The sequence below is a fragment of the Oncorhynchus nerka genome, linkage group LG26, assembly GCF_034236695.1.
Source record: "Oncorhynchus nerka isolate Pitt River linkage group LG26, Oner_Uvic_2.0, whole genome shotgun sequence".
Taxonomy (NCBI): Eukaryota; Metazoa; Chordata; class Actinopteri; order Salmoniformes; family Salmonidae; genus Oncorhynchus; species Oncorhynchus nerka.
In genome coordinates, this window is record NC_088421.1 from 21,058,741 (window position 1) to 21,086,366 (window position 27,626).

Sequence of the window (27,626 nt, forward strand, 5' to 3'; positions counted from 1 at the left end):
GATGTCTTCCTTTCACCTTGACGGCCATATAATGAACTTTCTCATTTTGAGCTGAGCTGAGCTTACACAGTCAGTCAGCTATTTTCTCTTAGAGAACTTATTTTCTTTCGTCTTCTGTCATATCCCTCTGTGGTTTTGTCAGGGTGATCTCCAGGGTGAACGTTTGCACTTATATTAAAGAGATGGGAGACATTTGTGTTGGGTATTCAAGCATCCACTTCATTTAAGGTCCCAATATGAGTTATAACATAAAGTAGGGAGGGTACTGATACGATTGTCTTTTTTTAAATGGGGCCAAATATTAACTAAGTATTTAAGTCTAGGTATTCTATAATAAACAGAAGGAAAAATGACAAAGAAAATCCATTTGTTTTTGATTCCAATTATGTAACAAGATACTATAACAGTATGGATTTACTTCCTGTATCAATACATACAGTGTACTCTGGAAGGGGACATTTACCGGGCATCATGGACACACACACACACACACACACACACACAAACCATTGCACACATTTGCACACACGGTGGGCTGGCAGGGTGCGTTCATAGACAGCTGGTGAAGACAGGGTGTGCTCTGGCTGCTAGAAGAAGCTGATTCAGGTGACATCTGTGCCTCCTGTTGCAGTGCAATAGTAGAAACACTAAAAGTGAATTACAACATTAATGACAGTGCTCTGCAAGCTGTCGTTCCACATTACACATCCATTATTCCTTGCATGGCTACTCAGAGGAATCGTTAAGGAATAGCCCCCCCAAAAATGCCTCTCTCTCTCTCTCTCTCTTGCCATCAATCTATCTATCATTCATCATTCACATACCTCCCAATTTCCCACTTTTAAAGGCCCTATACAGCCATTTTATATCAATATCAAATGTCTGTGCAACCTTGGTGAAATCTCATATGTGAGTAGTGCAGATGATTGGCCAGTAGTACAACAACATGTATGTGATAGTGGAGTGGAATGCTTGTGCCGTTTGCCTGAGGGGACAGGCTGAGAGGAAGACTGGCTGGATGCACACAACCATGATGGCAGGCACCCGGCCGCCTGATAGGCATCACATAGACATCTCCCAGCTGTCACCCTTCACCACACTTTCAATAACTTCAAATCCCCCTAAAACTCATAGAATAGAGGCGCAGTCGATCACTCATAGCTCCCTTCACTCTTCCCTGCTCTACAGGGAAATAACAGCAGAAAGAGAGAAACAGTCAGGATCCCATCCTCTCCAACAGAAAAGCACCAGGCACCATCCCCCTAAGGACATGGGGAGAACAAGGCTTTCATCATTTGGGTTAAGAAACAATAACCAAGATTGGTCACACTTTACATTAAGTTGCCCTGATCGCGATGTACAGTAACTACACAGTTATAACTGAAGTAACAACATAGTAGTTCCATAGGTGTTGCTATGTAATTACATAGTAATAAGGTTGTATCGCGACCAGTTATAGCCTATTATTAATACAAATACCACATGGAAACTTGGAGTAATCTATATATGGTTGGTTAGATGAGGACATCTAGAAGACTGCTATATATATATACTGAACAAAAATATAAACACAACATGCAACAATTTCAAAGACTGAGTTTCAGTTCATATAATCTATGGATTTCACATGACTGGGCAGGGGCACAGCCATGGATGGCCCTGGGAGGACATAGGCCCACCCACTTGGGATCCAGGCCCACCCACTGGGGAGCCAGGCCCATCCAATCAGAATAATATTTTCCCCCACAAAACGGCATTATTACAGACAGAAATACTCCTCAGTTTCCTCAGCTGTCCAGGTGGCTGGTATCAGACGATCCCGCAGGTGAAGAAGCCGGATGTGGAGGTCCTGAGCTGGCACGGTTACATGTGGTCTGCGGTTGTGAGGCCAGTTGAATGTACTGCCAAATTCTCTAAAACGACATTGGAGGCGGCTTATGGAAGAGAAATTAACATTAAATTCTCTGGCAACAGCTCTGGTATACATTCCTGCAGTCAGCATGTCAATTGCACTCCATCTTAAAACTTGAGACATCTGTGGCATTGTGTTGTGTGACAAAAATGCACATTTTAGAGTGGCCTTTTATTGTCCCCATCACAAGGTGCACCTGTGTCATGATCATGCTGTTTAATCAGCTTCTTGATATGCCACACCTGTCAGGTAGATGGATTATCTTGGCAAAGGAGAAATGCTCACTAACAGGGATATAAACAAATTTGTGCACACAATTTGAGAGATATAAGTGTCGTGTCTTTGGCATCATTAAAGTGAAGACTGTTATTTTATCAAATCAATTCTCTGTAATTATTATTACATGATTAAACTAATCATGTAAATCTAATTAACTAGGAAGTCGGGGCACCAAGGAAAATCATCAGCTACAAAGTTATAATTTTCCTAATATAACTCTTCAGATATTTTAATATCTGATCAATTAGTCTAATTAATGAATTATTATTTACCTCATGTTAGTCTCATTCCAAATGTCGTTGTTGTTATCTGCACGAACCCAACTATGAATCATCCATACATCAATTGTCTTAATCAGTTATTTACTAACTAACTAAATAATCACAGAAATGCATAAACACACAATCAGTAGATATGGTTACAAGGAAATGATAGGGGAGGTTCCCTAGTGGGCTAAGCCGATATGACGGCTCGGTGGACAAAGGGAAGTGGGTGTGGACTGAGAAGGGCGGGAAAGACAAAAGAGTCACTACACAGTTGATAATTATATTAATTGAAATGCTAATCCTTTGCACATGAACGCTCACTCATTCGGGAATAATTGCAATCAATATATATTTACACTCAGTGTGTCGTCGTGATCTCTGTTGGAATCGTCTGTCTTTCTGTTGGAAAGTTCACCCAAGCATCTCTCTGCTTCCCTGGAGTCTTTCGTTGGTTAGAATGGATACTTAAGAGAACCATTCAGAAATGTTCGTATAGAATAAATGTTTCAGCGGTTGTCGGTCTTCACATTACAGGTTGACATAATTTCTAGCTGCAGACTAGTAATTTGAATCTAAGATTTGCTCTTATTTTGTCGGGATCGATAGTCTCAGAGTTGAACCATTTCCCGCCATGTAGCCAATGCTCCACGTGGTATGGTTAGGAGTTCAACAACCATTACAACCTTACCTTATACTGAGGTTTTTGTGGTCTCTACTCAACCTTCGCCCCCTCAGCTGACCGAGGTATGCGTGGTCTGAAGAGGATTTCTTCAGGTGGGTTTTTTATTCGTAACAGTAGAAAAGGGCAGATCATGTCTGTGCTCATGGGGGCGGGCCAATGACTTAGTTCAACTTTAAAGGGAATACAATTCTCTCACATTAACATCATTACATCATTTCACAAATAGTTTCATCTTCACTCATTCATTTTATACAATAATTAGACGCAAACCTCATAATGGAGGCACCTGTATATACAAAGTTATGGTAATGTGGCTGTATTGTCTTTCATGAGGTCACAAACATGAAACAAAACGGACCGGGTCGTAGCTGGCTTCTTCTGACCATTTACACATTCTCCAAAACATGGACATTGTTCAGTTCTCCAGTTCTGTGATGTAGAAGAAGTTCCTTTGTTCTACTGTCAAACTCTCTATATATACTGCATGGCCAGGAGGAGAGAGTCTCCTCCAGGAATTTACGACCTGAGAGATAGAAGCTGTTTTTCAGTCTCCCTGTCCCAGCTTTGATGCACCTGTACTGACCTCTCATCCTCTGGATGATAGCGGGGTGAACAGGCAGTGGCTCGGGTGGTTGTTGTCCTTGATGATCTTTTTTGCCTTCCTGTGACATCGGGTGCTGTAGGTGTCCTGGAGGGCAGGTAATTTGCCCCTGTGATGCGTTGTGCAGACCGCACGACCCTCTGGTTGAGTGTGGTGAAGTTGCCATACCAGGCGGTGATAGAGCCCGACAGGATGCTCTCGATTGTGCATCTGTAAAATATGTGAATGTTATAGTTGACAAGCCAAATTTCCTCAGCCTCCTGAGGTTGAAGGTCCTTCTTCACCACGTTGTCTGTGTGGGTGGACCATTTCAGTTTGTCGGTGATGTATACACCGAGGAACTTAAAACTTTCCACCTTCTCCACTACTGTCCTGTTGATGTAGACGGGTGTTTGCCCCCTCTACTGTTTCCTGAAGTCCACGATCATCTCCTTTGTTTTGTTGACATTGAGTGAGATGTTATTTTCCTGACACCACACTCCGAGGGCCCTCACCTCCTCCCTGTAGGCCGTCTCATCGTTGTTGGTAATCAAGCCTACCACTGTAGTGTCGTCAACAAACTTGATGATTGAGTTGGAAGCGTACATGGCCACGCAGTCATGGGTGAACAGGGAGTACAGGAGTGGGCTGACAACGCCGACAACGTGGGGCCCCATTGTGGAGGATGGAGATGTTGTTTCCTACCTTCACCACCTGGGGGCGGCCCGTCAGGAAGTCCAGGGCCCAGTTGCACAGGGCAGGGTGACGAGTTTGGAGGGTACTATGGTGTTAAATACTGAGCTGTAGTCAATGAACAACATTCTTACATAAGTATTCCTCTTGTCCAGATGAGATAGGGCAGTGTGCAGTGTGATGGAGTTTGCATCGTCAGTGGATCTATTGGGGTGGTAAGCAAATTTAAGTGGCTCTAGGGTATCAGGCAGGGTGGAGGTGATATGATCCTTGACTAGACTCTCAAAGCACTTCATGACAGAAGTGAGTGCAACAGGGCAAGTCATTTAGTTCAATTACTTTAGATTTCTTGGGAACAGGAACAATAGTGGCCATCTTGAATCATGTGGGGACAGCAGACTGGGATTGGGATAGATGGAATATGTTCGTAAACACACCTGCCAGCTGGTCTGCGCATGCTCTGAGGATGCGGCTAGGGATGCCGTCTGGGTCGGCAGCCTTGCGAGGGTTAACACATTTAAATGTTTTACTCACGTTGGATATGGAGAAGGAGAACCCACAGGTTTTGGTAGCAGACCGTGTCAGCGGCACTGTGTTGTCCTCAAAGCGAGCAAAGAAGTCTGGGAGCAAGACGTTGATGTCCAAGACGGGGCTGGTTTTCTTTTTGTAATCTGTGATTGACTGTAGACTCTGCCACATACGTCTTGTGTTTGAGCCGTTGAACTGAGACTCTACTTTGTCTCTATACAGACGCTTTGCTTGTTTGATTGCCTTACGGAGGAAATAGCTGCATTGTTTTTATTAGGTCATGTTTCCAGTCACCTTGCCATGATTAAAAGGGGTGGTTTGCATTTTCAGTTTTGCGCGAATGCTCCCATCAATCCACGGTTTCTGGTTAGGAAAGGTTTTACTAGTCACAGTGGGTAAGACATCTCCGATGCACTTGCTAATAAACTCGCTCACTGAGTCAGTGTATACATCAATGTTATCCCAGTCCACGTGAACGAAGCAATCTTGAAGCGTGGAATCCGATTGGTCAGACAAGCGTTGGATAGGCCTGAGCATGGGCGTTTCCTGTCTATAGGCTGGGAGCAACAAAATGGAGTCATGGTCAGATTTGCTGAAGGCAGGGCGGGGGAGGTCTTTGTATGCATCGCGGAAGTTAGAGTAGCAATGACAGGATGTGCCTTGTTACAATTGTTGTTACCAGGTCCTATTTATCAACCCTGTTATTCCATATGGATTCAGTGATACCTTGTACACCTTGTAGTTAGTAACAAGTAACAAGGTCCGAGTTTGGTTATTAACGTGGTAATTCATAGATGACTTTAAAACGTGTAATTACAAAACATTACTTAAATAGTGGAAGAAGAAAATGTGTAATAACATCCATAATTGCACGTGTGGAATAAACTTCAGCAAGTGGCTGTGTAATTACACATTCTTTGTTCCAAATGTTTAATAACTGAAAGCGCTACAAACTTCTTACCATGTAATTACATAGTAACGCCTATGTAACTACTGCAGTATTACTACAGTTATTACTCTGTAGTTACCTAGCAGTAGGGAAAACTTAATGTACAATTAATTTAAGACAGTTTGACAGCAGTACCCAACTACTATAAATCTGCTCTGTCGTATAGGATCAATGGTAATCTGTAAACTCTCTGTGTGGTTGATTATTGGGAATCAAGGGCCTGGTGATTAGACAGAGGCGAGCGTCAGGAGCATGGAGATGTGGGATTTGAGGCTGAGCTAACCTACACTTTTCCTTCAGGATACACCGCCGCCGTGTCATTTGGAATTCTGCCATCTAGAATGGCATAACCATTCATTGCCGAGCCGAAGCATCTCTCCTGAGAACACAAACAGATCCTCAACATATTCAAGCGCAGCTTTTTGTCTTGACTGTGATTTCTTCATTCAGGAGAGTGCCACACAAAATGTGTCGTACTTGAAGTGTTTTACAATTACTAGGCGATTATATCAGCCAGCATTAGCATATTAAAAGGAAGACAGTACTTGAAGCCACAGATAATGATGGAGTGTTGAAAATCATTTCCTACTCATTATTAACGGCAGACATTGAATACTGGGAGGAAAAGGGGGCTATAAATACCCATAAACCTTTATTGTGTAAATAATCACAATTAGGCAGAAGTAAGATCAGACTGTCTGTGTTGAAGGAAGCTAATTAAAAATGGGGAGATAGCTGGTGAACAAGGCTTTGTGTGGGAGATTGGAGCTGTGCAACCATCTATAGGAGGAAACTATTGGTAGCATTTTCCTCTCATCCAAACAGAGAAAATAATGTGTTACGCTCTAAAAACGAACCCTGCTATTTTGTTTCAAGTGTGGGGTTTCTCTGTTTGATATCATATTTCATTCAACAAACGTAGACTTGTCGGTGCACTACATTAATGTTGAAAAGGTCTGTGCAGAATAAACATTGCCTTTCAGAATGTAGTCACACCCCTTGACTTTTGCCACATTTAGTTGTGTTAAATTGAGATGTTGATTCACTAATCTACACATGAAAACCCATAACACAGAACACATATTTGAGTTGCGTTCACTCACATATTTCCTATATTTCTTATACAGCTTCAATGCACTTGGCAGTAGTATGGTCTGTATGATCAATAAAAAGTCAAGAGCTAAAAGCAAACATTGTGTACTAGGTACTCTTAGTGCAACACTTCAACCACGGCCCACTTCTCTGTCTCATTTAGCTGGTGATTATGGCTTTCAATGACATCAAGTAGAGAAAAATTACACATAGATACATCTAATGTTGATGACTGTCATCGACAATACCAAATCAACTCTACTGTTCAACATCCACAACAGGTACAGTATATCCTCCGCTCCATTTTCCTCTCACATTATTCCTTGTTAATAAAGACAGGTCTTTTTTCTCTCTCTCTGTCCTACAGAACTGCATATCTCCCTGTCTTACCGACCTGGGTGAATTTGTGCTCCTAATCAGCTAGGCAGTCTTGTTTCTTCAGTAAGTGGCAGGCGGCACGCTTCCCTTCCCCCCTAATTCCCTGTTCTCGGCAGACAGACAGACAGACAGACGGACGGACGGGCGGGCAGGCAGGCAGGCAGGGAGGCAGGCTCTTATTAACATGCAGGCCCAGGTAAAGAGTTCCCTCCAACACAGCCCCCACTGCCCACCAGGTCTGCACACCATTATCCCCGCTACTTAATAGCTGGCAGACAGACGGACAGACGGACGGACGGGCGGGCAGGCAGGCAGGCAGGGAGGCAGGCTCTTATTAACATGCAGGCCCAGGTAAAGCGTTCCCTCCAACACAGCCCCCACTGCCCACCAGTAAGTGGCAGGCGGCACGCTTCCCTTCCCCCCTAATTCCCTGTTCTCGGCAGACAGACAGACAGACGGACAGACGGACGGACGGGCGGGCAGGCAGGCAGGCAGGGAGGCAGGCTCTTATTAACATGCAGGCCCAGGTAAAGAGTTCCCTCCAACACAGCCCCCACTGCCCACCAGGTCTGCACACCATTATCCCCGCTACTTAATAGCTGGCAGACAGACGGACAGACGGACGGACGGGCGGGCAGGCAGGCAGGCAGGGAGGCAGGCTCTTATTAACATGCAGGCCCAGGTAAAGAGTTCCCTCCAACACAGCCCCCACTGCCCACCAGGTCTGCACACCATTATCCCCGCTACTTAATAGCTGGCCGTCTCAATGCACATCTGTCGAGCCGCCGCATCCCCGCACCTTAATTAGCTTTACAACTTCTCCCCACTTCTGGACGGAAATGAATGATAAAGCTGCCGTGGCCGGGGAGAGATAGAGAGGGATGGGAAGGAGGGAGAGGGAGGGAGAGAGAGAGGGATAGAGAGAGGGAAAGATGGAGAGAAAGAGAGAAAGAGAGAGCGAGAGATCGAGAGAGCGAGAGAGCGAGAGAGAGAGAGAGAGAGAGAGAGAGAGAGAGACGATAGCTGAATGCTGAGGTGGGAGACTAGGAGGACTGGAGTGGGAAGCCGAGTCAGTCTCTAGTCTCTCTCTACATTAATTCCCCTCAGGTCCAGGCCTCAGCCTCGGCACCAGGAAACCCTTTCCTGTCCCCCCAGTGTAGTCTCTCCACCCCGAGGATACAGCCCTGTGTGTGCCTGCCTTGTCTTATCAGGCTCCCTCTCACATCGATCCCCCTTTTCAGTTCTCCTTCACAGAGGGCTTCAAAGCTAACTCTGACTCCTTTCTGAATTCCCTCCCTCTCCTTCTCTCCCTGGGTAGAGGTGGTTCCAGAGGGAGTTTGTGGCATGGCTAATGTCGATCTGGCGTGACTCGTTGTCGCCTAATCACTGAGCCTTTTGTTTGCTGCTGAAATTACTTAAAAGTAGGGAGAAAAGAAAAGCCACCCAACTAATACAACATTTCCCCCAGAAGTCAATGTGGGAGTGTGTTTAAATGCACGGAGGCTAATTATAATCCTGCATAGTATTTATGCTCTGTCCCTGTCATTACTACATCCTGTAAACCTCTGACCCTTGTTTTCTGGAATGTGTTGATGAGCCTTATGCCAGTTGCCAAATATATTAAGCTCATCTCATATTCCTAAAGGCCCTAGTAACTATCTCATGCACAAACAATATGAAATTAACTGCCGTTACTATGGTGATGCGCATGGAACAATATCGTAATCAGCGTTGTTATCAACAATGGGAGTTTCAATCCAGAAGGGGCAAGGGTTGGGGAGAAAAAAATATGCTATTTTAGTACAACTGCTATTATACATACACATCCAGAAGGGATGTGTATGTAACCTTCTGCATGCTCCCTTCCTTCCAACTGCCTGCAGTATTAGATATACTCATCTCCCGTGTGTTAAGATTCCTCACACTCCATCCATCCCTCCACCCATCCATCCATCCATCCCTCCATCCATCCAGCAATTATGCCCCCCACCACCAAAAGCCATCAAACAGTAATTTCACTTCTTCTCCAGCAAGCGTTCCCATTTCCTCCAGTGAAAGGCCTGAATCATCCCCTTATCTCCATGGCCATTACACAGTGTGTATGAGAGTGAAAACAATGGGCCTGTGTGATGAGATCATGGCACTTCATTTCTCGGAGGCAGATCTTCTAGAAACAAAAGGGATCCCCTGGCATGGAGGATGAGAATGGTACAAGGGCCTGTGGATTTCGCAGTCACTGAGTACAGGGCTGTAGGGCTAGTCATCCTCCGTAATAAGAGGAGCGAGGAGAGGAGGATGGAGAGAGGGTCCCACGGTTTAGGGGATCGGCTGAGGGGCTTTGGGGCTCCTAACCCACAGTCAGCCAGTGGAACTATCCAGTCCAGGCACATGAATCAAACCATCACCTGTTCTCTTATTCCTACTCGTTGTTGGAAAGCCTGAGAAGAGTCGTGACATCATAGCGTTCTCTCTGTGTCTGGTGGAGGAAGACAACGTTGTGTGACAGGGTCTGTTGGTATCCTGAAACATTGTGGGGCTGCCTGGGAGTGAGGGAAGGAGGGAATGCTGGGCTCAAGAGGAAGTGTCAGAGTGAAGTGACAGGCTCGGGGGAGGAAAGGCAGGCAAAGACAGCACACTAGTGAATAAAACAGCAGGTCTGGGACCTGACCTATCTTCTCTCACTCTCTCACACTATCGCTCTCAAACTTCTTGTCACTCTATTTGATTTCCTTCTTTGTTTTTCTATCGCTCTCATTTCATATTCAAAACATGGTTTTACAATTGTCCTAACTGTTTTCTCTATTAGCTGTTTTCTCACGCATATATCAGACACTATCTCTCTCCTAATGAGTCTCTCTTCCTCCATTTCACTCCATCGCAACCATTCTGTCTCTCTACCTCTCCTTCTGTCTCAAATACATATCACCACTCTTCCTCTCTCTCATTGGAGAGGGGGGGTTTGGGTGGGGTGGAATGATCGTGTTAGGGGGTTCACAGAAGACTGACTGTTTATTATTGTCTTCGGCCCACTTAACTCTGACAGTAACAGAATGAGATGGGGAGAGAGGCGAGTGCCATTAATCACGTTGTCGGGAGGGCCTGAGCCGAGAGGAGACGCATCCATATCCTGTCGCATGTGCCTAGGAGAGGAACGGAAAGTGATTTTCAGGGCAGCCGACCGGCCTCACAGCACAGCACCACTGGATAGCTACAGCCATTCACGTTTGGCCCGCTCACCCACTCAGATGAAAAGTGCAGGGAAAAGAGAAGTGGGCGGCTTTTCACACTCAATCTTCTTCAAATGCTCCGACACATCGCACCTCCAGCCACCTCACATTACCAGCAAGACCAAACAAAGTCCACAGTCATTCAAATGACTAGCCTACTTTCTCGTGTTGAAAACATAGAGACCTCATTGCCACATTATGCTTACAAAAATATGTTAGCGAATATCCTTGTAGGTTGATACATTGGATTAAAGCGGGCGTAGGCAGGCTATTTATTTATGAATTCTCAAACACATTGAGCAACAGCAACCAGGCCAGGCTCTCTCTGTCGCTGAGGAATGGAATTCAAAGGTACAGAAGCACACAAAATTATCCAACAAAAGTACCATCTACGACTCTCCGATGCCACCCAAAGTCTGTCAGGCATCAATCCATCTGAGTATGCCCACAATGGTGAGCTTCGTTACGACTCTGCCCACTGATTGACAGATGGCTGCGGCTCTGAAGTCTCCTCTCGGCTCCAACGGAAGACAGCCGCACACCTTCCCCTGCTATCAGTGGCACCCAGATGTGGCACAGCAGCTGTCCCCCAGATTATTCTGCCGCGTCTCTGACCGCCATCTACATTGACAGGCGTCTAAATATTTAATCATGCCAGAAGGCGCTGCCGCACCACACACTTTAGTAGACAGAGAGAAGGAGAGAGGGAGGAGAAGGGAGAGGCAGAGAGAAAGAGAGAGGTGGAAGGTTGGGTCATGACAGGGCATATTTGATGTTTGAGGAATGGGGAAAGGGAAAGGGAAAGACAACAGGGGGACAACACACCATCATTTTTTAGAACAAATGACAATGCCTGAAGAATGGGTGACAGCAGCCTGTGTTTTATAAATTCCCTGAGGACAGCCCAAGCTGAGACAAGACTATTCTGATTTCCTTCAATACCTCCAGGGAGATATTGAGACCACTTGAGTTTTCCATTAGTATCCGTGGTGCAAAGTGTGTTGACTGGAATGACGAATGACTTTGTGTGTGTGTTTTAGTGTCTGTGTACACGTGTTTACTGGTGTGTGCCGTGGCTGACAGCTGATCAGGATCCACGTGATGTGCCTGAGGTACTCTCAGTAATTCAGCCTTTTTTAATGCCTTGGCTCATCCCCAAGCAACAGATTGCTGCTGTCGCTGGAGTTGCGCCTCACAGATGGAGCAGCATCACTTCCTCAGGAGCCTGACAGGATCAATCCAGGGGCTCATTCGCTCGCAGTCAATTAAGCCATGTTAGTTTTGACAGGAGCCACAGGCAAAATAACAGCCATCACTGTCACCAGAGAAAATATTGTGAACAAACAAAAAAATAGTCTTGTGTACTGAAGAGAGGATTGACTTTGCTGGAGAAAGAAGCTGTTTACTGTATCGTGTCACCGCTGCAATCCCATCAGATAAGACTGAGAGCACTGTCTGAATCTTCAACACATGGCAAAGGCTGCCATGTGTTGTCATAGATGAAGAGACTAGGAAATCATGAATAAGGACTAATGCTGACCTTCATCTATTTCCAAGCTGAATTCAGTCCATATGACACAGACACTATTTATAAAAAACACTCTTTCTTATTCTGCCCAGCTGCTTCCCACTGTTTCTGCTATTTGAAGTTTGAGTGTGATATAGGTCAGCCTACTACTTGAAAGTCAAAACAACAAAATGCTTCATCTTATTCTTAAAAAATTACTCACTGGAAATATTCATCTTTTTCTAAACAATATGAGCGTGGGGCCTACCTACTTATAAACCTGCCTATATGCCTCCTGCTGTGGGAAAGGTGCAGCGTGGCTCTTTGAACTCACTGAAGGGAGAGTGAGTTGGACATGTAGGTAGGTAGCTGTGGGCGACGGATTGAAAACACTTAGCATCTGCTTGCGAGTCTCCACACACCCAAGGTGAGCTGAGCAGAGCAGCGGCAGGACGGCATGGTTCACACTTCTTCCCGGCTGAGCCTGGCTTTACCCTGGGCATCATTACAGACACTACACATCCTTCCTTTGAAGGGTTATCAAGGCCCCTCATTAAAGATGTCCCTGGCTTTCTTAGTGATGGGGGCCCCCACAGGGCGTAATATACCCCTTTAATTAGTTTGCAAACTCATTAGTGTGCGCCGAGCAATTAGGCGTCCTTCCTTCAGAATGGTTTACAACAGGACAAAGGGATCCCAAGGGCTGTCAAGGAAGGAGAGCATAAAGCCCAGACAACTCCTCTCACCAATACCACTACTGCAGGGAGGTGTCATTAGGGAGCTTCCAGCAACATCACTAGCGCTCAGTCCCTTTTCCTTGTCCACTCAGTGGCCTGGTTCACTCTGCAGTGCTGGGAAACATCCGGCTCTATGCGTTTGATCTCTGTGTGCCAGTGTTTTCATTTATACGTTGGGTAGAGACATTTATCAAGACAGGCACTTTTATGACACCCACTCTAGACACACCTAAACCTTCCCGTCATTACAATCTATATGAGTCAGGGCCTAAACCTTTCTGTCATCACAATCTCTATGAGTCAGGGCCTAAACCTTCCCGTCATTACAATCTCTATGAGTCAGGGCCTAAACCTTCCTGTCATGTCAATCTCTATGAGTCAGGGCCTAAACCTACCTGTCATCACAACCTCTGTGAGTCAGGGCCTAAACCTTCCTGTCATTACAATCTCTATGAGTCAGGGCCTAAACCTTCCTGTCATTACAATCTCTATGAGTCAGGGCCTAAACCTTCCTGTCATTACAATCTCTATGAGTCAGGGCCTAAACCTTCCTGTCATGTCAATCTCTATGAGTCAGGGCCTAAACCTTCCCGTCATTACAAGCTCTATGAGTCAGGGCCTAAACCTTCCTGTCATGTCAATCTCTATGAGTCAGGGCCTAAACCTTCCCGTCATTACAATCTCTATGAGTCAGGGCCTAAACCTTCCCGTCATTACAATCTCTATGAGTCAGGGCCTAAACCTTCCCGTCATTACAATCTCTATGAGTCAGGGCCTAAACCTTCCTGTCATTACAATCTCTATGAGTCAGGGCCTAAACCTTCCTGTCATTACAATCTCTGTGAGTCAGGGCCTAAACCTTCCTGCCATCACAACCTCTGTGAGTCAGGGCCTAAACCTACCTGTCATCACAACCTCTGTGAGTCAGGGCCTAAACCTTCCTGTCATCACAACCTCTGTGAGTCAGGGCCTAAACCTTCCTGTCATTACAATCTCTATGAGTCAGGGCCTAAACCTTCCTGTCATTACAATCTCTATGAGTCAGAGCCTAAACCTTCCTGTCATTACAATCTCTGTGAGTCAGGGCCTAAACCTTCCTGTCATCACAACCTCTGTGAGTCAGGGCCTATACCTTCCTGTCATTACAATCTCTATGAGTCAGGGCCTAAACCTTCCTGTCATCACAACCTCTGTGAGTCAGGGCCTAAACCTACCTGTCATCACAACCTCTGTGAGTCAGGGCCTAAACCTTCCTGTCATTACAATCTCTGTGAGTCAGGGCCTAAACCTTCCTGTCATTACAATCTCTGTGAGTCAGGGTCTAAACCTGATTGCTTTTATTGTATGAACACACTCTTGAATGCCAGAAATGCTGAGAAGAGATTATTGTGTATAGATGGATGTATTTATGTCCATCCATAGTCTTGATCCTTGTCTGGTGGTGACTCATAGGAACATGAGTCAAGTCCCTGTGCAGTACGGATTTCCAGAAATTCTGTTAGTATGAAATCTCAAGGGTTAACTTTGAGAAGAAGAAGAAGAGCCAATCCACTGTCTTACACACAAGCCTTGTGGCTGCCCGCAGAAGGGAGACATGTTTGCCGAAGTGTTCATGCTGAACAAAGTGATTGTATCATCTGGGCTTACTCTTCGTTTGTGTGCTGCCTCTCCTGAAACCCTTTCAAGCTGTGTCACCCACAACTCAGGAAAAGTTTGAAAAATGGAGGAAGGGAACCATGCAAAGTGGACACATTCTCCAGTCAGCCGTAAAATAGCTGAGGGATGGACCATTAGCCATTCACTGCTACCGACTGAGTTGCAGATCCCACATCTGCAAAAGCAGAAGGTCACTATAAACTTAACGAAAGAACCATGGCTTCGTAGGAGGGGACAAGTTAATACAAATACATAAACAATAATGACAAATAAACAACAATATGTCCAACCTTTAGAGCCCTAAAACATTAAGAGGTTACAATAAATTAAAGAGATTACACAATACATAATCACCATATTTTTAGATTAACAAGTGCATGTCTGGATAACAGTCCTTGTTCCAACAAGTCTCTGTGGTCTTGCCCTGTGATGACCTCACCAAAATGCCATCTCCACTGCTCTTTACCTTGAAGGTTGGCGAGCCATGGCCTAAGGATTCTGATGGACTAGACATGTACCTTCACTTTTCCAAGGCACAAACCAGTCAATGTGTCATCCTGGGAAGAGGTTGAACCTTTAATTAAAGTGGAGAGCTGCTGTCATCAGGCCCCTGCTAAATGCCACACGATAAATAGATCATCTCAGGAAGCTGCGTTGGGAATTTCTTTCACTCAAGGAGATAAAAGGCCATACACCCTACAGGATAACCACGTATCAACATGTTAAGGACTATCAATTGTAGAAATACATTAAATGACCTGATTGCGAACCAGGCATGCCTGACAGATCCTGTTGTTTGGGGGAAGAATGTTGACAATGTCCCGTAGACTGGTTATTAATGGAAACCAAGCTGAAAGAATGTGCCTGTGAGCGACATTATTAAGGATGGATGATGGGTTACAGAGTGATCACTCATGGAATGCAATCAATATTTATTCTGTTAAATACTGGGGGGTGAATTACATTTCAATGTGTATTGCTAATGGTTTCGAGAAATTGTGGTCAAAATAAAATGGAGAGGTTTGGACACTGATTATTTGGCAACCAGCCCCGTCGCGGACCAGGATGTCTTGCTCCCAGACAGACTAAACACCTTCTTTGCTCGCTTTGAGGACAATACAGTGCCACTCACACGGCCAGCTACCAAAACCTGCAGACTCTCCTTCACTGCAGCCGACGTGAGTAAAACATTTAAACGTGTTAACCCTCGCAAGGCTGCAGGCCCAGACGGCATCCCCAGCCGCGTCCTCAGAGCATGCGCAGACCAGCTGGCTGGTGTGTTTCCGGACATATTCAATCAATCCTTATCCCAGTATGCTCTTCCCACATGCTTCAAGAGGACCGCCATTGTCCCTGTTCCCAAGAAAGCGAAGGTAACTGAGCTAAACGACTGCCCCGTAGCACTTCCATCATCATGAAGTGCTTTGAGAAACTAGTCAAGGACCATATCACCTCCACCCTACCTGACACCCCCACTCCAATTTGCTTACCGCCCCAATAGGTCCACAGACGTCGCAATCGCAACCACACTGCACACTGCCCTAACCCATCTGGACAAGAGGAATACCTATGTGAAAATGTTGTTCATCGACTACAGCATTTAACACCATAGTACCCTCCAAACTCGTCATCAAGCTCGAGACCCTGGGTCTCGACCCCGCCCTGTGCAACTCGGTACTGGACTTCCTGATGGGCCGCCCCCAGGTGGTGAGGATAGGTAACAACATCTCCACCCCGCTGATCCTCAACACTGGGGCCCCACAAGGGTGCGTTCTGAGCCCTCTCCTGTACTCCCTGTTCACCCACGACTGCGTGGCCATGCACGCCTCCAACTCAATAATCAAGTTTGCAGATGACACTACAGTGGTAGGCTTGATTACCAACAACGACGAGACGGCCTACAGGGAGGAGGTGAGGGCCCTCAGAGTGTGGTGTCAGGAAAATAACCTCATACTCAACGTCAACAAAACAAAGGAGATGACCGTGGGCTTCAGGAAACAGCAGAGGGAGCAACCCCCTATCCATATCGACGGGACAGTGGTGGAGAGGGTAGTAAGTTTTAAGTTCCTCAGCGTACACGTCACGGACAAACTGAATTGGTCCACCCACACAGACAGCATGGTGAAGAAGGCACAGCAGCGCCTCTTCAACCTCAGGAGGCTGAAGAAATTTGGCTTGTCACCAAAAGCACTCACAAACTTTTACAGATGCACAATCGACAGCATCCTGTCGGGCTCTATCACTGCCTGGTACGGCAACTGCTCCGCCCACAACCGTAAGGCTCTCCAGAGGGTAGTGAGGTCTGCACAACGCTTCACCGGGGGCAAACTACCTGCCCTCCAGTTAATCAAGGACAACAACCACCCGAGCCACTACCTGTTCACCCCGCTATCATCCAGAAGGCGAGGTCAGTACAGGTGCATCAAAGCAGGGACTGAGAGACTGAAAAACAGCTTCTATCTCAAGACCATCAGACTGTTAAACAGCCACCACTAACATTGAGTGGCTGCTGCCAACATACTGACTCAACTCCAGCCACTTGAAATTGATAATTGATATATTTTTATGTACATATTCTTCATTCCTTTATACTTTTGTGAATACGGTAGTTGTTGTGAAATTGTTAGGTTAGATTACTCATTGGTTATTACTGCATTGTTGGAACTAGAAGCACAAGCATTTCGCTATGCTCGCATTAACATCTGCTAACCATGTGTATGTGACAAATACAATTTGATTTGATTTGATTTGAAATGGTTTGATTGTACAATTGCATTAATGAATGTATTATTAGGTGAGTTCACACTGCTACTTAGCCCTGGGCTAAGGGAAATTTAACCTGGGGCTAAGCGAGTGTTAAAATTGATCCTTTCCTAAATTAGCCATGGATGGAGATATGGATTTGAGCTTGTGGTTTTACTTAATTCTCCGTACTGGCCAATGATTATGTTATTTTCTACTTGCAATCACACACAAACACACACACACACAGAGGGAGAAATCAGTACCAAGGACAGCCACATCATATTTAGCTTACGTTGATTGGACTAAATTGTTTTTGGCACCTTTTGGTTGTCACTGTATTAGACTAAGCATAGGTGATTTGATGATGTTGAAATTTCTCTGTATATATCAATGATGTTGGGCGATTCCCTGATCCACCTCTACGCAGACGACACCATTCTGTATACTTCTGGCCCTTCCTTGGACACTGTGCTATCTAACCTCCAAACGAGCTTCAATGCCTACAACACTCCTTTCGTAGCCTCCAACTGCTCTTAAACGCTAGTAAAACCAAATGCATGCTTTTCAACCGTTCGCTGCCTGCACCCGCACACCCGACTAGCATCACCACCCTGGATGGTTCCGACCTAGAATATGTGGACATCTATAAGTACCTAGGTGTCTGGCTAGACTGTAAACTCTCCTTGCAGACTCATATCAAACATCTCCAATCTAAAATCAAATCTAGACTCGGCTTTCTATTCCGCAACAAAGCCTCCTTCACTCACGTCGCCAAACTTACCCTAGTAAAACTGACTATCCTACCGATCCTCGACTTCGGCGATGTCATCTACAAAATAGCTTACAATACTCTACTTATCACAGTGCCATCCGTTTTGTTACTAAAGTACCTTATACCACCCACCACTGCGACCTGTATGCTCTAGTCGGCTGGCCCTCCCTACATATTCGACGCCAGACCCACTGGCTCCAGATCATCTACAAGTCCATGCTAGGTAAAGCTCCGCCTTATCTCAGTTCACTGGTCACGATGGCAACACCCACCCGTAGCACGCGCTCCAGCAGGTGTATCTCACTGATCATCCCTAAAGCCAACACCTCATTTGGCCGCCTTTCGTTCCAGTTCTCTGCTGCCTGTGACTGAAACGAATTGCAAAAATCGCTGAAGTTGGAGACTTTTATCTCCCTCACCAACTTCAAACATCTGCTATTTGAGCAGCTAACCGATCACTGCAGCTGTACATAGTCCATCGGTAAATAGCCCACCCAATTTACCTACCTCATCCCCATACTGTTTATATTTATTTACTTTTCTGCTCTTTTGCACACCAGTATCTCTACCTGTACATGACCATCTGATCATTTATCACTCCAGTGTTAATCTGCAAAATTGTAATTATTCGCCTCCCTCCTCATGCCTTTTGCACACAATGTATATAGACTCTTTTTACTTTTTTTTCTACTGTGTTATTGACTTGTTAATTGTTTATTCCATGTGTAACTCTGTGTTGTTGTCTGCTATGCTTTATCTTGGCCAGGTCGCAGTTTTAAATGAGAACTTGTTCTCAACTAGCCTACCTGGTTAAATAAAGGTGAAAAAAATAAAAAATAAAAATAAAGCTGAAATGGTACGGTAAGAGTGGAGGCAGCTCCTGTTTTCTTTTCGATTTGCGGTAACTCTCCATGGTTCAGAATTAATAGTTATTTAGTAGTCTGAAGGTGTCGGAAACATTAACTTCCTTGACCATGCTGTAGGTCATGTAACTGCTTTTTACATGCAATATGCTTTGTGGACTTCACAGGACAGATGTTGCTCTCCAGTTTTGTGACGAAACAAAAGTGTGGTTGAATTTATTCTGCCATTGTGTCTTCTTATTGTCTTCTTATTGTGTGGGCCTTAGCCCTATATATCATGGTGGCAAGGAATATGAACTAACACCTAGGTTGTAATATGGCCATGTTTTTCCTGGCTTGGCTTCCCCAGTTATTTTAACCACGCTCCTCTACGGAAAGTTGATGTCTCATTTGTGCACAGCATCCCCTTACAGGGGTGAGGTCGAATTTCAAAAGTGAAACATAATTTCCGAGGTCAGACAGACCGACAGCAAGGTTTATACAAACAAACAATCACTGTTGGAAATCAAATGCTAGGCTAGAAGCAACGAGATGTGATGATAAATATCTTATTATTAATTTATAACATGGGTCACACGTCAGAGATAGAATGTTGGTCGTATATTGTGTTTGTCCGTTAGCCCAGGGCTTTGGAATAACTGTGAATCCTTAGCCCAGGGCTAAAGCTTAGCCCAGGGTTAACAAATACTGGTGTGACCACAGGCTAAGCTAGCCCAGGGCCAGTCTAGCCTGGATAGCCCGGAGCTAAGAAAAGGCCTATTGTGTATTGTTCTCACACATAAGCTATGTAATAATTATTAATGATGTCTTTTTAATTGCCAGCACAATCTAATTATAAATATACTTTAAAAATACATTTCTCAAAAAATTATATGAGATTTATACTGTAGAATTGGAAGGATAAGATATAATTTACATTTGAAGCAGATCTTCGCTTGTTGGCTGACACCAAGCTATAATTGAACGCACATAAAACAGTATTTATTTTTCCCATGTCTGTGTTCCCCCTGTATTTTCAATTTCATTTAAATCTGGTTATCAGGAAGCTTCATCTTGACCCTTCAAATCTAAAAAATGATCACCCTGTCTCTTGTCTTCCCTTCTTCTCAGAAACCCTTGAATGTGCTGTCAATTCCACTGAATTCCTTTCTCAGCGTTCTCCACTTGATCCCCTCTAATCTTGCTTTTGTGCAGCTCACTCAACGGAAACAGCTCCTCTGTAACTGAGTGCTTATGCAGCTCCTCTCTGTCTTAATTCCCCTTGATCTCTAGGCTGTATTTGATACCGTTAATCTTTAGACACATTTTACTGGTGCTGATCTGACAATCTTTGGCACCTCTTGTTTCTCAAATTATTCTCTAACCTTGTTGATACTTTTCATAAGGTCAACTGAGAAAAGTCCAGCCCAGCGTTCACAACAATGAGGTTCCCCAGGGCTCAGTGTTGTATCTATTCCAATTCCATCTCCCTTCCCATGGTCTTGACCCATACATTATGTCTTGCTAGTTATCCTCCATTTACATCATTCTCATGAAGTCTGCTTTACACTGTCTTTGTCTTTATCCTGATGTATTTTTGTCCTTGTGTTATTCAACCACATGCAGGTACTAAAATAGTTGATTTACTTTTGAAGTCAGCTTATTGTTAAATTTCTTTTTATAATCATCCCAAAGATTTACGGTATCCACAGAAGCAATTTTTATTGCCCTTGACCCATACTCAATCAATATCATCTTACATATTTGTTTTTGTGAATTAATGCTCTTACAGCCATTTCATTTGAACCATGATCTGTTTGTTCCAGTGTTCATATTTCATTGTCGGAGATCCTCGTTCATCTTACCTCCTCCCCTACTGTTCCCCAGCCATATGATAACGTATGTACCACTCATTCCCTATTTACTTTTCATTGTGTCCTTAGGATGCCTCTCTTTTGACAATATCTCCGCTGATATACGCACTTAATTTACCTCACCATCTAATCCTCCTAATAATGAATTTCCTCCCATATCAATTAGGCCTCCCTATTTCATGTGGACACAGTATTTGGGTTTATTTAGTGCATGTCGAAAGGAATGGTTATGTCACATAATTTGCAGAGTGCTAGGTGGCCAGAGCTTTGGTCACAACCAGGAGCGTTCATTTTGCTTTCTCTACTCCTCAGCGTCCACTAGCGATCACATTTCCCACAAACGCACCATATGTGGCATCTCAGTTAATTATCCAAAAGAAATTGTCCGAGGACATGGAATAACAGCAGGTGACCATCTCCAGCCCAGAGCAAAACCAACACTAACTGGTCAAGCTCAGCTGCCTTCGCTCCTCAACTAATGGTGGTGCCCGGAATGTGTTCATTCACGCTGCTTGGCCTTCATTACAGATCAGGGAAGGTGCAATTAGTAGGAGCTCCCCACCAGCTTATAATTACCTTAAGACATCCACTTAAATAGAGAACATTATAAATCAGCTCCTGTTGCCTATCAGGCTCTATGCAACATTATGCCAACAGATGTCAGATGCAGCCATGGACAGGCCCCTTGGTGGCAGTGACAGCCAACAGCTACTGTTAGCTTCTCTAATGAATAGAATTGGGCTCTGGCTTTGTATTTTTGAGGGGTTCATTTGAGGTTCAGAGCTATATTTCTTGTGAATTAAAAAAAGAAGGACAGCGAGGGGAGGCGAACAAAAGACCAATTAACAGTTGGATACAATGCAACAGATAACAGTTTATTTGATGTTTCTCCCAACTTTGTGACAAATTAAACTTTTCATCTTCAATTTATACAGAAACATGATCCAGCGATGGGGTCTCTCTCCCCTTAGCCTCACATTGGGGTGAGGTGCCTGTTAAGGGTTTTGTAACATCCACATTCATTTGCATCAAAGCCCCACAGTTGCATCAAAGAAGTTATAATGACAGACAAAACATTATTCACAGAAGGAGCATTGTTTGGTCACCCACTGTTTCTCCATTACATAAAAGTATGTCAGGCTTAGAGGGAGAAAAATATCACACAATACAAACATATCACCACACAGACAAATCCTACTGAATTCTCTCATAAACAAAGCACCCATTTGGCATGATTTAGAGGGGCTTGGAAAAGCTGTTATTTGACAATAGCCGTTCCAAATGAACAGAGACTATCTTTTTGAAACTGAACTTTCCGTCATCCCAATTCTTTTGTGCTTGCTGCATTTAAAAAAATATTTGCCTCAAAGGTTTTCTGTCATTTCACGTGTGAAAAATAATTAAATGTCCATTAAATTTTTATCACTGTATGTGGCTCTGAAAACAAAAACACAACATTAATTCAGAGAGCTGTGGGAAGACATATGAAAGGTTCCAGCTTCAAAGCTTGACCTTCATCCACCTGAATTTGTGAGAGACTGCAAGAAAAACAAAGCTGAATGCATGAATGCCAAATATCCCCATTAAAGACCACTGACAAAGGAATGATATTCTATAGGACATGGCTGTTTCTTCATATGGAACTGCATTTCGAAATGCGTCTACCAATTGGCAGCCTCTGGGAGAAAAAGATCACCCCTAACCTCATCTTGTTCCTATACCAGGAAGTGCATTGTTGCGTACAGCAATGAATAGAACATAATAGGATGTAGACTGGTGCTGTGGTGAGAAAAATAAGCAACGCTTCTTCAATGTATCTTGAATAGGTCTCGCTGGTTTAGTAATAAAGATCACTTGTATTGAGTAAATTTCTGTCTGAAGAGATATTCAATTAAAAAAACATAAGGTATGCCATGCTTAATGTTGTATAACAAATGTGCAAATCAATGTCTTAAAAAACTGTTTAAGCTTTTGAAGATAAAGTTAACATGGAAAACAACATTTCATATCAAGCCCACAATAAAGCCTCTTTGGTCACACTTTACATTACAAAGGCCTTATACCAGAAGTAACAAGCTGGGAATGTTGTATCATCTGGCCGATCTGCTGTTTCTCAGCTCTAAGCCTCAAGCCCACAAAACAACTGTCCTCTGGTCTGGTGTAGACTTTCAGTGGCCTTAAGAGTGTGTGTGTGTGTGTGTGTGTGTGTGTGTGTGTGTGTGTGTGTGTGTGTGTGTGTGTGTGTGTGTGTGTGTGTGTGTGTGTGTGTGTGTGTGTGTGTGTGTGTGTGTGTGTGTGTGTGTGTGTGTGTGTGTGTGTGTGTGTGTGTGTGTGTGTGTGTGTGTGTGTGTGTGTGTGTGTGTGTGTGTGTGTGTGTGTGTGTGTGTGTGTGTGTGTGTGTGTGTGTGTGTGCGTGCGTGCGTGCGTGCGTGCGTGCGTGCGTGCGTGCGTGCGTGCGTGCGTGCGTGCGTGCGTGCGTGCGTGCGTGCGTGCGTGCGTGCGTGCGTGCGTGCGTGCGTGCGTGCGTGCGTGCGCTTCCCTTTGCCACTTTACATTATGAGGTCAATGAAAGGTAAGGGCTTCAACCTCTCTCAGCGTAGCAATCAGACAAAAAGCAGGTGTTGTGTCTAACATAACCTGGGGTGGGCAAAGCTATCTATTCCAGAGATATCCATCGGCCCTTTGTCTATAGAGGACCTTTAATAGTGGCACTAATCCACTTAGCTACCATACAAATTATATTTCTGTGATGATTTGAGGCTGACATCAGCAAGTTCAGTGTCCAGAGCTATCGGATGGCACTGACTAGATGTATGCCGACAGTACATTACCTATTTAATGGTTAAGAAATGATAGATCAGATTATGGCTTTCTACTGGAGTGAACGACCTCTGCTCTCATCCTTAAGCTTCATTGTTTGCACCTGATATGAAACTTCATATTTTAATGCGATTACCTTGCTTGGTATGTATGAAACAAGAGATGATTTATGAAGTGAGTTCATGTGGCTCTAGTCAAGCTTCACTTGCCGACCATATCAACATCATTTGTCATTTCTTTGTTACATCTCGCTCAATATCTCTTAGGAAATTAGATTTTTTTTTTTTTCGCTCTCCTCTCTAAAACTTTTGTGAGAAATTATATGTTTCTATGGTTGACGAGACAAAACAAGACAAATAAATCAATATAAAGCAAATGAAAGCAAATTGAATCTATTAAAGCAGAATTACTGGGAGAAAAATCACCCAAACGCGACACAACCCAGAGAGTCATGGCCATGGGCACAATTAATGACAGAGGTAGTAAAAAGGTGTTGGATCATTAAGCTTGCAGGGGACTGTGTGCATGCAGACAAGATCCCTACACCAGACCAGCACAAACAAGCCCCCCATCTTAATGGCCCATTGAAGTAGTGCTGCCCTGCATATCAGTGAAACAGGCTGCCTGCAAGGGCCTAGCCTTCTACAATACCTCAGCTATCACTATAATCACTGGGGATGTGTTGTATTTTCACACAAAAAAGTGAGAATCAGGGAGCGACCCTGCGGCTCCACCTCCGTCTCCTTCCTTACCTGAGGAATACCAAGCAGCGGGGTGCCAATGGAGGACCTTGAGATCAGCGTGAGCTCGCAAGGGGGGCTCTCCAGGGCAGCCATGAGTAATTAGTTCTAATTAGTAGCGGTGATTAACCGCGCTGGGGAACGTGGGGGCCGTAGGGGAGCAGATTGATAGAGCTGGCCCTCCTAACCCATAGAGGCTCCACTGCATCTTAAGCAGAAGGGACCCTGCCTGTGCCCGCCAGCCAGCCAGATAGCATGTCCACCTAGCATAAACAAATTAAAATCATATCAAACTTTATTGGTCGCGTACACAGATTTGCAGGTGTTATAACAGGTGCAGCGAAATGCTTTGTTTCTAGCTCCAACAGCGCAGTAGAATGTCTAGCAAATACAATACAAATACACAAATTATCAAGAAACAAACAAACACACAAACAAACAAACAAGAAATGACAATCCAGAGTAGATCTATTTCAGTGAGCATGTGTCAGAATCCACAACATAAATACGTGGTTTGCAATGTTTCCTTTGTTGGGGCACTCAGCAAATTTTAGGTCATGTGACGGGAAACTTGAACGTTGTGAGAATTTTGTGCAGCTTCTGGCACTTGTTTACAAGTGAACACTGAGGCTGTACCCTTACGGTCTTAGACAGTAGCCAATAGGCTATTGTGGCTATTTGAGCATACTGTAGGCCTACCAACAAAACCAATGGAGCAAATCCCATAACATTTTCACATTTCTGTGATACAGCCTAAAGCAGCCTATATGTGTTGTTCAATGCAGACCTACATTGCATGAGACTTTTAAAAACATTTTAATATTATGAAGGGCTTGACATTAATGAATTATTTTTTACTTGCTCTGTAACACCATGGGCCAAATTGGTGACTGTAAATTGCATTGTATTGTGTCGTATGATGCAAGAAACCACTTTAACAATGAAATGTATTATTATTACCATACAGAGAAATAGACAATGTAGGCTACCCCTTTGCCTATTGGCTTATTTACATATTCAAGACTGTCTCAAAATACAACTCTGCCCCTTTAATTAATACATAAGCTTTTTATCTGACTGATTTCAAAGAAATGTAGCCTACACGTTTTGTGCTCTTGTAGGAAGCAGTAACTCCCCATTGCTGACCTATACGTATCTATAACTGGGCTAATAACTCTCTAACTAGTGTTACGGATACAGTTATCCTGTGTGTGTGTGTATCCTGTGTGTGTTTCTTTTCTCTCCTTCTCCCCTCACAGGTGAAAACCATCACTCCCCAATCAGTCAACAATCAATCATCAATCAGAAGACACACCTCCTCCTACTTCCTATCCTATCACAGTTCCTTCCCCATGGTTTAAAAACCCCATCATTGTTTGTTCTGGAGCAATCTCTAGCTCAATCTCTCTGTAAATGCCATGTCTGTAGGTCTCTGTGTTTCACTCTCGCTTTGTGTCTTAACCTCTCTTTTGTTTAAGCACCTCCATAGCACTTTGTCATCACCTGTGAGTATTGTTTTTGGGTTATGGTGTTTGTTTGTTTGCTGGTGGGAAAAGGGGAAACCAAGACAAGTCGCCCATGGGCATACACTACCCGTAGGTAAACTTTGTTAAATACACTAGTTAGAACTGGGCGGACCACCCACTGTATTTTTGGTTAGTTAGTTAGCTGTTGTTAAAGTAGGCTAGCCTAGCTTAGGGGTGTTTTGGATGCTTATTGTTTCTTTCCTTGGGTCCAGCTCAGCCCCTTTTCCTGCTCCCCCCATTACCGTGTGTTTATAAATAAACCTAGAGTTTGACGGTAGATTTCTGTTGTCGTGGTTATTTCGTGCACACTTTTACTTTGTCACAATAATAATTTGCATGAGGTATGTTACGGGTCTCATTACCATCCCCCCCTAGACTGTCGGGCCAAAAGGGATTCGTAACACTAGCAAAATCCAAACTGATCTGAAAAGCACATTCACTCAGGGGTGATTGAAAGACCGCTCATGGGCTACCTCAGCCAATAGAATTCTACTCCATTGCGTTCCTGTTCTGCCTACAAGAAAATCACAGACTCAATCTTGCAAAGTTAGATTTATTTTGGTTTGTTGCATTGAAAAGGGGCTGATATAATGTTGATTTGGTCACATAAAAAACATGGATCTATATAGTGCAAACTAATGGGGCAAACTCAGTGATGTTCAATATCTTGCGTCTCTGCACGGCCTGGCATTTCTTCTGCGTGGCAGTCCTGGAGGAGGTATGCAGCCGCGCACGTGCGCAGCTTAGAGGGAGCATTGGTGGTGTGTAGACAGTATATCATTTGGAAGGAAAATGGAGTGTACAGTAGTAGGTATATTGGGATGAACTATGTCCAGAATACAGTATATACTGTATATACAATGAATCTAAAGTGCCTTCGGAAAGTATTCAGACCCCTTCCCCTTTTCCATATTTTGTTATGTTACAGACTTTTTCTCAAATGTATTACATTTTTAAAATTCCTCTTCAATCTACACACAATACCAAAGCAAAAACAGTTTTTATACATTTTAGCAAATAACAGAAATACCTTATTTACATAAGTATTCACTTATACCCTTTGCTATGAGACTCGAAATTGAGTTCAGGTGCATTCTGTTTCCATTGATCATCCTTGAGATGTTTCTACAACTTGATTGGAGTCCAGCTGTGGTAAATTAAATTGATTGGACATGACTTGGCAAGGCCCACACCTGTCTATATAAGGTCCCACAGTTGACAGTGCATGTCAGAGCAAATACCAAGCCATGAGGTCGAAGGAATTGTCCGTAAAGCTCCGAGACGGGATTGTGTTGAGGCACAGATCTGGGGAAGGGTACCAAAAAATGTATGCAGCATTGAAGGTCCCTAAGAACACAGTGGCCTCCAAATCAAATCAAATGTTATTTGTCACATACATATGGTTAGCAGATGTTATTGCGAGTGTAGCGAAATGCTTGTGCCTCTAATAATAACAACAGTAGCGGGTAGCGGGGTGAACAGGCAGTGGCTCGGGTGGTTGTTGTCCTTGATGATCTTTTTGGCCTTCCTGTGACATCGGGTGCTGTAGGTGTCCTGAAGGTCAGGTAGTTTTCCCCAGGTGATGCGATGTGCAGACTGCACCACCCTCTGGAGAGCCCTGCGGTTGTGGGCGGTGCAGTTCCTGTACCAGGCGGTGATACAGCCTGACAGGATGCTCTCAAGTAAAAGTTTATGAGGGTTATAGGTGACAAGCCAAATTTTTTCAGCCTCCCGAGGTTGAAGAGGCGCTGTTGCGCCTTCTTCACCACACTGTCTGTGTGGGTGAACAATTTCAGTTTGCCCATGTGTACACCAAGGAAC

General features: G+C 44.2%; 1 long non-coding RNA gene across 1 annotated transcript in view; it reads right to left on the minus strand.

The window, feature by feature from the left end:
- LOC115110701 (uncharacterized) overlaps nt 1–27,626 on the minus strand; it is a 364,514-nt gene that overhangs the window by 217,166 nt on the left and 119,722 nt on the right. The gene's annotated exons all lie outside the window — the stretch shown is intronic.